Raw genomic sequence first — 14,791 nt, forward strand, 5'->3', positions numbered from 1 at the left:
CTGAAATTCACCAGTTATGGTAAGCTAAACAACCATAACTCGCGCCACCACCGTGCACTGCTAAGACTAACACCCAGGACATTAAAGATGACATCACAAATGTAATTGATGACATCACTGATGACATCACATATCTGGGCCACTTGTTTTTGTTCATTGACATATATAGGCCAAGTGGTTTTGTTCACTGGCAGTCAAAATAATAAAATTGAAAAAGGTGCCATATAGCTAGACGTTAACCTCGTGACGTGACCTTTCTCAGTGACGTTCCTGGGGAGCGTAGCCAAACGTGCCCAGTCATCACCTACGTGACGTGACGTAACGCAGAACCCAAAAATCAACACACTTCGTCTCAAAGCACAGCACGTCACAATTTGGAATATTAAACCGCACTTTAAAAGGAAACAACAAGACTGTACAATTTGTAAAATACTTTTATTTCACAATGAACGCTCCGAGAACATCTGGCTATTGCCATAATCAATCAAATTGGAAATTTGTTTCTTCGCTCGCAATCCGAAAATGTTTATTGTGAGTCACGCATTGTTCTTTTTGCATACACAAGGTGTTTGTTTTGGGGAAAAGAAGCGCTTGGGTCGCACAGTGAATTCCAGGGCTTGTGCGTCAACCTGGGGCTAGACTACCGTAAAGGATGTTATGTTGCTCCTAATCGCTAGTACAGCGTAGGGGCATATGGGAACATATGGGCCATTGGCGATCGTCCCAAAAAATAGTGAAATATATCCAGTTGTTCACAAGTATCTGCAGCTGCCGGTTAAAGAACCCGTCAGTTGGCACCTGGAATCTATGACAATCGCAGAATGGCAGGATGTACCTGTTTCGAAAACATAATAGAAATGTGTCTCACTAGCCAATCTTTATTACAATTTATCTATTGACTTATTGATTTGGCATAGAGTTTTAAAGTAATGATTAGCACAGACATGAAACAATGTCAACAGAGAGAAAACAACGTGGAAAGTAGTACACAATTTGCTTCCGAGGATATTGCTATGTAGTATGATCAACTCATACGGATAAGCTTTTAATGAAATATTAGCGTTGCCCTTGGAGAACCAAGTAGTGGTCTACATGCATCTCAATCCTGCTCTGCCCATCTGGGCGGTAGAAAGAACATTACACACAAAGGTTATACTTGCGTTTCATTGCAATATGCCACACAGAACAAACGGGTAGAATATAACCCTGGAATAATGGTCAGATAATGATAAGTTGATGCTCGTTTGGGTATAAAATCGTCGATAATCAAACTTACATTAAATTTGCCATTTCCACTCTCTTGGCGTAACTCAGATCGTAACGCAGACTCCGTTCGCACCAACGATTTTTCATAAACTGAATTTACACGTTCCTTAGTCCAGTTTTGGAATGCATAACCTTATCGTATCTTACATTATTACAACCCTCCTTTCATTCAATTCCTTTCGGAATGGTCCCTTTCTCTCAAGGTCAAAAAAACAATTGAACCTTATACTGTGTGTCTGATGAGTGGGCTTCCTTAGCCCGCAAGCAAAAATTCAAAGCTGGTGACCTTCACTCAGAATCAAAAAATACATTCTTAGTTTGCAACAACTTGCCTCACTGCATGCATGAGAACTGTAATTCTGATGCACGTGCAGGGCCGGTCTTTGCATCAGGCAGTGCAGGTGGCTGTCTGAGGTGCCAGGCTCTAGGGGGCGCCAGTATGACTCCATTATTATTTTAATTACATTTTAACACAGACATGAATAGCCCTTTCTTTGCCGCGCTCTGGGTGTAGCACTAGCACATCAATTTATAAACATCAAGCGTTTTAATTAAGAGTGTAAAATAACCTGAAATTGCTTCTATTTAATATTAATAAATATTGGGCAACCAATATAAACAATATAGAGGAACAGGCATTCGAAATGTAGTATACTTCTGTAATACCACAAGGTAAGGTTGGGGTTGTAGACTACAGAAGTAACAATCTATATTACAAGTCCACCATTTACATTTCTGCCTCACCATGTGTGTCGTCACTGAATTAATGCAATGAACTTGAAAATTAGTGAAGGTTGCAGGCTAAAAGCACTGTACAGAGAAGTGATACAGCACCCACATGTGGTTATATATTTTGTGGGTCGTCCTCGCTTCCCTAGCACTCTGCAATCTGTCTTAAATGTGCACCAAGCCAAGCTTCCCCATGCTGCTTGGTTTTGCTAAGAGACTGAACAGGACAAACACAGACACAAAGCTGCACCCATCATTGTGTTGCACCCAGTCACATGCTGAGGCACACACAGGCACTGAAGAAGCACCAGATCAGACACAAATGAGAGGGTGTGGATAAATGGTAGGCACAGCCACCGGTTAGAATGAACACCCACCCACCCATGTGTCCCTAACCCCTCACCTTGAGTGAAAAAAGCAGAGCCCAGCCAAATACCCATGATCAGCTTCAGTGATACAGATCTGAGAGCTGGAGTCTTAAGCAAAACACATCCAACACATCCAAAACACATCCTCCCCTTATCTTAGTAAGACATTTCAGACTCCAGCGATCACACCTATTCCGTTCATCATGTTTGGTAAGACGAACAGAGCCGTAGAAGGACAAGGCTCAGAAAATAAATGGTGGTGGCAGCAACACATTTAACAAATGACCGGCATTTGGCAATGTAAAACATTTTATTGTTAGCACCTGCAATCGTATGAATAAACATTGAAATCAGATGGGTGTTCATTCTTGGATGTCAGGGAAGCTATGATTGTAAGTGTAGGGGCAGGAGGCCGTTCATTTTCACAGCAGAGCTTAAGTGTGTGGTTTCTGAGTGGTTTTATAAGTGAAAGAGAGATATAACTGATTGTAACATTGAAGCTGCACTAGAATAGTCTCATTAGAAAGTGTAAATAAGGTAGATGCCCACACACAAGTAAGTTTGCCCCTCCCCATTGTCTCTGAAGTTAGCACCTCTGCCAACATTTTGGGGTGGAGCCAATGATGCTTCCTGCCTGGGGTGCAATCTGGTCTAAGACCGGCCCTGTGCACGTGCACAGTAGGAAAAATGTCGGGGCTTCCCTTGCTCGATGATCGTGGAGCTGCTAACCGGTAGAGAAACCTTGCCATGACAGAATGCGCCCTACTCCAACATTGAAGTAGAGGGTACACAAAAAAGAGTTAAAGTGTTTCTAGCAAAAGCCCATCTATGCTTAGGTGAGGGACTCCTTCACTTATGTAGCCTAGGTCTCATTCCTTTTATGGGATTGTAAGACAATTGTAAAAAGTGGAATAGTTGGAAAAAAAATTAACAAAGAGGATACATTTTAACATATAAATTGGATGCTTTGTTTGGACACTTCTTAAAAACATTGTTGATCAAAAAAAAAGATGGTAATCATTTGTACCTGGATTTAAACTGTTCCAGGAGCTCTGTTTTAGGTGGACAGGGCACGCTGGCAATGTTTTCTGACAATGTATATTTACTCGGAACAAAATCGCACGCAATTCCATGATTATACATCTCCATCCCATGAATGCTGAAATGCAATCTCTTTGGCCTGTACTTTAGGCACATATTGTGGAACACCTCCAAATCTACCGTGTGACAAAATGCTATGAGTCCCGTCAGATCTCTTGAGAGTTTTATCAAACACAATCTTCTCAAGTGCTTTGTGTGGAGGCGAAGATGGAATCAACCACTTCTTCCGTTCCTACACAGGACTGTTCACAAACATCCTAACTGTTCGGACTTTCGCGACAAAAAAACACCAGTTTTTTGCTTCTTGCAGCCATATCCCATCCTCATCACCCCTCACCTTCCCAGAGATTATTTGATAAGTTTGACAAGTGCAATGTTGTGTTTTTAATATGTTTTTACCGCGATGTCCGTGGACACCAAACACGGATCCAAGATGGCGGGCGCATCGAAACAATCCGACACACCTCACGCTTCATCCCAGCCAATCAGCGGACACGTCGCATATCCGCAGACATGATGCAAGCCGATTAGCCAATCGGTGTCCTGTCCGCGGAGCGTACAGGGAAGTACGTCCGCATAGCAGACATAGATATCACAAATTTTTTGTGACCTACTTTTTGATCATTTAAAAAAAAAATACCAGACAGATTTTCATGCTTTCGGTACCAAGCCGCTGCTCCTGCCGCATATTTGGTGAAAATCCATCCAGCGGTTTGGGCTCTAGGCTTGAGCAAAGTTTTTTCCCCATTCAGTCTATGGGAAAAAAAGACATTTTGGGACCCCCCTATAAATTCCCCCCCCCCACCACACACCAAGCCTCACCAAACTTTGCAAAAAAATTCAGAGTGGGCCATATACTTTTTTGCAAAGTTTGGTGTGGATTCGTCCAGGGTGAGCAAAGTTATAAACCACCCAAAAAGTGCTCTTCCTATGGGTTTAACAATTTAACCATAACTACACGGCCACTACTGTGGCCGTGTAATATATATATACGTTTGTGTGTGTGTATGAAGGGTTTAAGGGTTCAGGGGCATGAGGGCCTCAAGGTTTTTCTTCTACAGATTTCTTAAAGGGCAGTAGGTAGAGATGTTCTCAGGAGCCATCGCTTCACATAGGCTCAGGACTGTGACGAGGAAGACTACGGCTCGGTATAGGGCAGAATAACGGTAAGCAATTGAGCCACTATCACTGCCTTTAAAAAAAGAAACCTCTCTGACGGGAGGGAAAGTAGTTAAAACATGATAAAACAGGGTTTTGGCGTGGAGTAGTAGAGTTTAACTTCCTTAGTAAGAGCAGTTTGTCTTACCCTTCCCTCTCACCATGGCGGGGAATCCCCAAAAATTGATTTTCTGTGAATGTAAGATGTTACTGTTAACAATGAAACCTTACTTGATAGACAATGTACATTTGTTTATTTATTTACATTTTTAAAGCGCTCACACAGCCCGGGTGCATCGAGGCTCTGTTACAGAATTTTTTTTGTTTTTTGTTGTTGTTTTAGTTGCATATTTATAATGCACTTAAATACCCAGAGGTTTCTTAGCGCAGACCCGGGGATCGAACCTGTGTTGCTTCCAAGGCGAGTACATCGCCTCTGAGCTATCCTCCCTGGACATAGCTTGTCCCTCCCCAGCTCCCACTATCCACCCAAAGCCTGTGCAGCCCCTGCACCCTTGTCCGTCCCCTTGAACCAGCGCTCTGTGGCTACTCAGTGAGGTCCGTGGTGTATAAACCACACACACACATAGACATTGAGACACATAAGACACCCATTACATTATGTCCTCTCTGAATTTTACTTACCGCCATGTGACTCTTTTTTACAGAAATCTGAATAAGAACGCAGCAAGAGATTGTCCACACAATGGACGTCAATACAGTGTTGCTGGTAGTGGAAACACGGTCGCAAACGTAATGAGGTCCAATGCCTGTTCCCCCTGCCGAAAAAAAACCTCCATTTATACATTCTCCTGCAACACTGGGGGAGGGAAACTGGGCCTGGGTGCAGGAAGCGATGTAATCCTTTCTCACAATGCTGAGCACAGATTTCATGAAATTCAAATGAGGCGCTGATGTGCTTGACACCATTCGCTGCAGAACGTCCTCAGTGGGTTTCCTGGAATAGGAAAGAGAACAACGTGCCCAAACTTAGAATTCTCAATGCATACCTGCAGTGAGGCCCACACCAGCTCATTTCTGCTGCCACCAACCAAGCTGGAAAAAGGAATCTATCACTGATCCACCGCACATACACAGAGAAACATGTGCACGTGTGCCCACAAATGCACACTAACACACATATGCACTCCATTGCACATGCAACTCCACCACACACACACACACACAAACTCCACACACACAAGCTGCACACTCACACACTCCACCACTCTCTCCACCACATACAAACACTCCACCACACACACACACAAACTCCACACACACACCACACAAACAATCCACCAGACACTTCACCACATACACACACTCCACCAATCACACACGCACACACACATGCAGACACAAACGCACACACACACACACACACACATATTCACTCCACCGCACATACACAGAGAAACGTGTGCACGTGTGCGCACAAATGCACACATATGCACTCCATGGCACATACACACTCCACCACACACAAACTGCACACACACACACACTCCACCACACTGTCCACCACTTACACACACTCCACCACACACACACACCCACACACACACTCCACTACACACACACAAACTCCACACACACACACACACACAAACACTCCACCACACACAAACTGCACACACACCACCACACTCTCCACCACAAACCCACACTCCACCACACACACACTCCATCACACACACAAACTCCACACACACGCACACACACACACCCACACAAACACTCCACCACACACTCCAGCAGATACACACACTCCACACACACAAACTGCACACACACTCCACCACACTCTCCACCACATACACACACTCCACCACACACAGAACCTACACACACACTCCACCACATACACACAAACTCCACACACACACCCACACAAACACACATATGCACTCCATGGCACATACACACTTCACCACACACAAACTGCACACACACACACTCCACCACACTCTCTGCCACATACGCACACTCCACACACACACACACACACACTGCACCACACACACACCCACACAAACACACCACCACACACTCCACCACATACACACACTCCACCAATCACACATGCACACACTCCACCACACACACAAACTCCACACACACCCACACAAACACACAACCACACACTGCACCACATACACACACTCCACCAATCACTCACACACACACACACCCGCGTACACAAACGCACACATACACACACACACATATTCACTCCACCGCACATACACAGAGAAAAATGTGCACGTGTGTGCACAAATTCACATTAACACACATATGCACTCCATCGCACAGGCACTATCCACCAATACACACACACACACACACACAAACTCTGCACACACACGCACCCCCACACATACTCCACCACATACACACACTCCACCAATCAAACACACATGTGCATACACAAATGCACACATACAGACACACATATGCACTTCACCACACATACACACTCCACCCCACACACAAAAACTCCACACACACATGCACACCCACAGACACACTCCACCACATACACACACACGTGCATACACAAATGCACACATATGCACTTCACCACACATACACACTCCACCACACGCACACAGACTCCACACACATACCCACACACACACTCCACCATACACTCCACTACATACACACACTCCACCAATCTCACACACGCATACACACACACATACAAACATATGCACTCCATTGCACATACACACTCCACCACACACACGCACACAGACTCCACACACACACACACACACACACACACAAAATCCACACACAGACACACTACACCATACACTCCACCACATACACACACTCCACCAATCACACACACACGCATACACAGGCGCACACACACACACACCCCACCACTCACTCAGATACACATACGTGCACACACTCAAAGACAGTTAGGGTCCTGATCTGTCTACCAATGCAAATATTTAAATTCATTCTTTTGTGAAACTAGGTCATGTTTGATTATTAACATATAGTGAAAGGAGAAGATAAACTGGGATTCGAATACATTTACAGAGCCTCTTTTTTCGAATTGTGGTCTGAAACTAATTCCCTGGAGGCAAGGCCCTTTCACTAAAGGTCTTAGAATAATGTGTACCGATGCGCTGCCTGGAGAAACCGCAGCAATGGAAGCATATGCCAGTCTATGGCTAAAGGCCGAGCTCATGACTCAAAGAACTTAACCCTGTGAGGAGTTCCGTGGGCGGGGAAGGGGGCCTGCGTGGCAACTACAAAAGGTGCTTTTAGGTTAATCGTATCTCCCCGCCTACCTGGGCTTGTCTTGGAATAATGGCAAGGGGGCAATAACCCCCCAGGCTGTCAGGGCGTCAGGTACAAAATGTAAAACAAATTAAAACATCCTTATGAATCCAGCCTGCCTGCAAGGAAAAGAGTTCTGCAAGGCCTGCTAAGCTTCCGTGTAGATAGGGCGAAGGTTGCCTGCTGATTTCAACTATGTTGCAAATGTGTCAAGGTGCCCTCAACTTGTGGGCCTCCACAGTGAGTGAGTAGGAGGGAGAAGAAGCCAGACCGCCCACAGGCAACATATGCCTTTGCATTACAGATTCTCTTACCTGCATAGTAATGTTAGCTCCGCTGCGGCCCACACACCAATGGCCTGTTACACTCCTCAGCAGCATATCAGGCTTTCATTTTGTTAGAGTTTGATCTCGGTTTGACCTTTTAAGAATTCTTCCAGTATGTTGTGATTAATGTCTTGATTGCTGGTGAGTTCATATTGAAAAAAAATGAATAGCACCCAAAATAGCATGCATGTTTCTGTATCTTAGGTTTAGCATTGGCTGTTGGGTCGGCCATCTCAAAGTTCAGTATGCACAATTAAGATATTATTTTTATTTTTTTTATTTTTTATTTTTATTTTGTGTTTATCAAATTTCTTTGATTTTACAAAAAGCTGCTCGGTCTGTGCAGGAAAGATCTTCGTCTTTTCTGTTGGGAGTGAGTTACTCTGCGAGTAAAAACGTTTGGTTTACAGATGCTTGGAGGTTATCTTCTTTGAGGCATTTTGCCAAGGATAAGTCTATGATCTTTGCTGCTGCAATCGTCCAAGATGTTTTGTTTCCACTTATGAGTCGGTTCCACCAGACTTCTTCTTCTCGTAAAACAGAGGGCTTTAGTAGCGGGAGTAAAAAGGCTTGCCTTAGGTCGATTGTTTTTGTGCAGGATATTAAAAGATGGCGTATTGTTTCGGTTTGTGTGGGATCTTTGCACAGTCTGCAAGTACTCACGTTGGACAGACCTCTCAATGCTCTAATTTCATTTGTTGGTAAGAGGTTTAGTCGTGTCCTTAAAAACAGTTGTCTTGTTGTTTTGTCAGGAAATTTTCTCACGATTAGTGGGTGATCGTTTAGTTTTTTTGTGTGTTGCGGCAAATGGGCGAGAAGTTTATTCGTTGTTGCTTTTTCTTGCGTGAGTATACAGTCTTGTAGATCCATTTTCTTTTTGATTTTGTTGGGGGTGAGGAAAAGTTCTTCTTTGGTGAAACTGAGTTCTATCAGAGTATTTTCCTTTTTTTTCGCCCAGGCGGATAACGATTTGCAGTTTCCTCTTTGAATTTCTTGATTGATTAGTTTGTACTGACTTGGAGCGTCTGGCATGATTATTTTCCTGTATAGCAACATTTCATTTGCATCCACTGTCGCTTTCAATGAAGTTAGTCCTAGTTCTCTTCGGATTGCCGCTATCGCTGTTGATTTTGGGAATTGCATTACTTCTCGCCAAAAGTAGCCCTCCAACTTGTCCCAGATGGTTTTTGGGATTGTCAGGAAGGCTTCCCCACCATATGTCAGCGCTGGAACCACTTTGCCCTTGAAAAACTTTATGATTGGGAGCAAAGAGAAGCTGCCAAATTTCCTGTCCATTGCTCGACCCTGGGCTGTTAGTTTTCTGGTCTTTTCCCAAAGATTGTGTTGCATTCTTACTTCGTTTCCTGAGCTGTCAATTAGTACTCCAAGATATTTGAACTCTTTTACCACTTCGATTTTGGTGTTCTCGATTGACCAGTGGAATGTTTTTTTTCTAGCAGTTGATTTCTCGAGGATCAGAATTTTTGTTTTCTCCTTGTTTATTTCGAGGTTGTTTTCTGAAATATAGTTTGCTAAGTTGTTTAGTTGGCGTTGCAGCCCAACAGGGGTTTGATCAAGGAGTATACTATCATCTGTGTAGAGAAGCCTTGGAGATGGGATATCACCCAGTTTTGGTGCAAAGGTTCTGAGATCTTTACCGGAGTCTTTGTAATCCCCAATGAAAGCCGTAAAAAGTGCTGGAGCCAACGGGCATCCTTGCTTTACGCCTCTGCTGATTGTGATTTCTTTTGATAGAGTTCCAGCGTGGTTTAGTTTTACCCTCATTGATGTGTCTTGATGCAGTGCCTTTATAGGCTTTAGTAATTGGGGTGGGCATTTCCATTGTTCCAGTTTGGCCCATAGCCTGCTTCGGTCGATTTTGTCAAAGGCCTGTGTTAAGTCCACAAAGGCTATGAAGACCTTACGTTGCTGTGCTCGAGTTTTGTTCTTTATGATATTGAGTATCATGATGTTTACTTGTGTGCCAGTGTTCTTCGTAAAGCCTGATTGGAGGGGATCCCAGCTGGGTGAGGTTGAAGCCCCCCTTTGGAAGCCTTTTAGCAACAGTGAGCCAAAGATTTTCCCGATGGTATTTAATAGTGCTATTGGGCGGTAGTTAGTGGGATCAGTTCTGTCGCCCTTTTTGAAGATCGGGACTACCGTGGCCTTTGTCCATGAGCGGGGTATCAATTTTGAGGTTGTTACCGTTTCGAAAACAAGGCTTATAAACTCGGCCCATTCTTTTGGGTTGTTTTTTAAGTCTACATTTGTTATTCCATCCGGTCCGGGCGCACAACTAGGCTTTAGTTTGCGGATTGCATCTTCTTTATCTTCAATGTCGGAGATGTCTTCCCAATTTGAATTGTCGTTGGCGGTGTTTAGGGTTTGTAGTCCGTTGGGGTTTTGGAATAGGGTGGAAAAGTGGGTCGTCCATCTTTCTTCACTCACTGTGTTGGCTAGGTTGTTGGCCTGGTTGCTGTCTATCTTTTTTATGAGTGATCAGAAATCTCTGGAGTTTCTTCCCATTACCTTTTTCAGCATTTCTTCTGAGTCTTGTTGGTATAGTAGAATGCGGTAAGATTTTAACCAAGCTTTATATTTTGCTGTTTCTTCTCTTAGTTTTTTTTCCATAAGTATCGATTTTGATTTTGCTGCAAGGCGTTTTAGTTTCCTTAGTGCACGGCGCTTGAGTACCAATAGTTTATCGTACTTATGATGTCTTTGGGGGTTGTCTTTTTTCTGACCCGTTGTGGGGTTTGTCTGGTATTGAATTAACAGGGGTTGGTAGTCTGGTTCAGTTTTACACCAATTAGGCTCTTTGGCAAGTTTCTTTTTGTAGTTTTGTGCCAGATCTTTTATCCTTTCAGCGTTCAGTCTTAGGCGATTGCCTTGGGTTGTTACTTCCACTTCTTCCGACATTACGTGTTTGACTGGGCATTGTGTGGTCCATGATATTAGAAGGATGTTATGATCGCTTTCCTCTGTGCGTAGGACCTCAAATGAGGTTAAGAGTTCTAACATACCTTCTGAAGCTAATATATAGTCGATTGTTCCCGCTTGAGATGCTCTTTCCCAAGTTGGAATTAGGGGTTTTGTTGTTGACAGCAATGCCGTGTTGTGGAGGTTTCTGGAGTCCATTAATTTTAGCCATTTTTTGCCTCTTGAGTCTCCTCTTGTCTCGCTGTTGGGTGCTGTTGGGTAAGAGCTTTTATGGGGACATTTAGCGTTCAGGTCTCCGCAGATAATTAATTCGGGAGTTTCGGAGTTTATTTGGGTCTCGTCTATTTCTGTTTCAATTATACGAAGAAAATTGTCATCTGAGATTTTGTCTGGGTTCCAGTATGTTGTTATTATTATGATCGGGGTTTCCCAGCTTTTGTTCGTGATCGTGTTTTGTCGGGTCCACTTCACCTTAATTGTTAGATTGTTCTTTGAGGAAGATAGCTCTTTGTCTATTTCCAGACCGCTTCCTGTTCGAACTGCGATCAGGAGGCCTCCAGATGAACGGCCCGTTTTTCCTCTTACGGCTTTTGAGGTTGCCAGTTCATAGCCGTCTAAAGCTGGCGAGGTTGTAAGCCAGGTTTCTTGTAGTGCTAGAATGTCTAAGTCTCCTAGATTAGTTTTTCCTGTTTTCATCAGGTGTTTGAATCCTCGGGTGTTCCACGATGCCATTTTCAAAGTTGTTGTCGTTGAGAGCAGGTTTGTTGTTTTTCCTAAGGGTGAATCTTTCTCTGCTCTCGTTGGTCATTGCTATTTAGTAGGCCTGTTTGGGGTTGTTTTAGGAAACCAGGACCATATCTGTTTTATTGGTCCAAGGGAGAGTCCGGTTGTCCTTTTCTGTTCTTTGTCTATAAGGTTGATTCTTGGTGTTGGGAGCTTTTCTGCTGTCGTTTCGTTGCCAGCGTCGTTGTTTATCTTTCTGGGTTCTCTCTGTTTCAGTTGATGGGGTATTTCTTTCTCGCCTTCTCGACTGGTTTTCAGCGTTAGATGACAGGTTTTTTGCGGGGTGTTTCCGATGGTGTTATCACCTTTTCTCTTAGCTCCGAGGTGGTGCGACTGGAAGTTGTCCGGGCTGGACTGGATCTGCTGGTTGGGTGTTTGGTTGTCGGTCCAGTATTCCATCAGGAGATAGCCTATTTGTCGTAGATCTGTGTCCGTTTCTTTAGGCTGGGTGATTCTTGCATTCTTTTTTATGTGTATGTATGCTTTTGCTTTGCGGGCTTTGTGGTATGGTTCTACTAGAGGGATGTCTTCTGGTTTCAGGTGTCTAAGGGACTTGATGTTTCTGAAAATTTTCATTATCGTTCCTCTATTTAGAGTTACTGCTTCAGAGTTGTGATCTGTTTGTTCCATTTTGAGGATTATTGTCTGGCGGTTTTCATCATTCTTTTTCTTTAATGCGCGGGAGGTCCATTCTTTTCTGGGCTTATTCCAAGGGGCCTTTTTTCCTGATCGGGATCAGCTTATTGGTCTGCGTCGAGGGGTTCTTTCCTTTGACCTCCTGGTTTTATTTCTTTCAATGTTGGGGGTGTCTTTGTTGTTGACGTTGCATCTTTCATCCAAGACTAGGGCTTGACTTTTTTGGGATACTGGCAGGGTTGGCTTTGGTTGGGAGGAGAGGTTCGGTCCTTTCAGATATCGTAAGTTCACTCTGGGGGTGGTGCGATGTGGTGTTGCGCTTTTTCGTCTTCTTTTTGTTTGTTGCTTTGATTTTGGTGGGGTCGAGTCGATGCTGATTGTTGTGACCTCTTCAGCATCTTGATCTGGTGTTTAGTGTATGGACAGGTTCATTAAGTTTGTATCCGCCAAGAAGGCTTCCGTTGTTCTTGGCGATTTTTTAATAGATTGTTGTCCCAGTTGATGAGTGGGGGGTGATTTTGGTTGCTGGTTAGTAGAAGTAGTTTGTTTTGGAAGAAGTATTTTTTCTGGTCTGCCACGATCGGTAGTTGAATCTTTGGTCATTGTGCGAGTTTCTGCCAGTGTATTTTTTTCTGAGAATTGGGTCGGTAGATCTGTTGTTGTGTTGAGTTGGTTGGGTGACTGATTCTTCTTGCGTGTTTCTTTTCCTTTGGTTCCCAGGATTTTCTTTATTTTGGGCTCTTCTGGTAGTCTGCTTCGGAAACTGAAGATCTGGGCGCATAGTGGTTGCTCTGTTTGCGTTTCTGCAGTCGAGTACTGTTTTTGTTCTCCCTTTTCAGCTCTCCAAGTATGGTCTTTAGTTTTTATTTCTTGTTCCTTGGCCGTGATGAAGCCTTCTAGAAAGATTAGTTTCGTGTGCATGAGAGCAATTAGGGTTGTGTTGTCTTTTAGCGTGTCATCCAGGGTCTCGTAAAGTTTGCCAAAAGGAGCTACAGCTATGGTTATCGCTGACATTATGGTCATCATGGCTGGTTTCCTTGATGGAGTTTCTGTTGTTTGAGGGAGGCTTGTTCTGCCGGGTCTAGCCGGTGATGTTTGGGGCTGTTCAGATCTTGATCTTTCTTGTGTCTGATTGTGTGGCAGGTAACTTCCTCTTTGGTCCCTTGTTAGGGTGCTTGTTCTCATGGGTCTGGGCGTTATCAAAATTTCCCAGTCTGCTCCGACTGCTGGGGCTGGTGGGTCTTGTCTTTGATCAATGATTTTATTTGTTGCTGTTTTGGGAGTTTGGGATTCCGGCGGCTTGGTTTGGGATCCAATGTTTGTTTCTGCTTCTGAGTGGGTTCCATTGTCTTGGGAGGGTTCATCTTCGTCCAGCTGTGACTTGGTTTCCTTTTGAGGCAGAGGGTCGATAGAGTGCTGAGGGTGTTCGTCTATGATTGCCGCTTTTGGTGGTGGTTTGTCCATGAGTTTGCCAATTGGCGTTGTCGGGTCCTGTGTTATGCTGTTGGAGTTTGGACTAGGCTGGTCACCTTGTTTGGCGATGTCTAACGTTTTTTCCTCTAAGTCTAGGGCCTTGGATGTCGTTTTGCGAGCTTTAGTTGTCGGCACTGGGTCAGTTAGGGCCTCCAGTATCTCGTCGTCGGTTAATTCGTTGAGAATATCGTGTTTACGTTTCTCCTGTCTGGAGAAAAAGTCTTTCAGGGAATTGCAGAAGGTGGTTTTTAGTAGTGCTTCATTTGTGGGGTCCTGTTTCCCTTTTATCGTTTTTTGCTGATTGCGGTTTTTGTTAGTTTTTCTTTTTGTCTGGCAGCCATTAGCCTACTTCGTTTTCTGTGTTTTTTGAGCAGGCTGTGTCAGACATTTTTTTTTTCCTGTTAGATTCTGTGCCGGGTGCTGAGTCTGTTTCAGGTGTGACTTTTTTGCCTGGAGCGAACTCTTCCCAAACACTGTTTGGTTGAGTTCCGTCGATCGCCTCTAGGGGCGCTCTTCCAGACTGCGGGGGTGTTGGAGCGAGGGGCCGGGGAGGTGTGCTGTGATTCTCCCAGCCCTCACCTCCTGCTGCTTCCTCCGCGGTCTCCGACACGTGAACCATAGCTGCGACAGTGCTACGAGCCGGTCTCTCCGCGGGAGCTGGAGCTGCCGGCGACCTGGTCGAAAGCCTCAGCGTTCTTCCTTCGCAGG

This window comes from Ambystoma mexicanum, chromosome 13 (assembly GCF_040938575.1).
Source record: "Ambystoma mexicanum isolate Mex_15411 chromosome 13, UKY_AmexF1_1, whole genome shotgun sequence".
In the NCBI taxonomy this organism is placed as follows: domain Eukaryota; kingdom Metazoa; phylum Chordata; class Amphibia; order Caudata; family Ambystomatidae; genus Ambystoma; species Ambystoma mexicanum.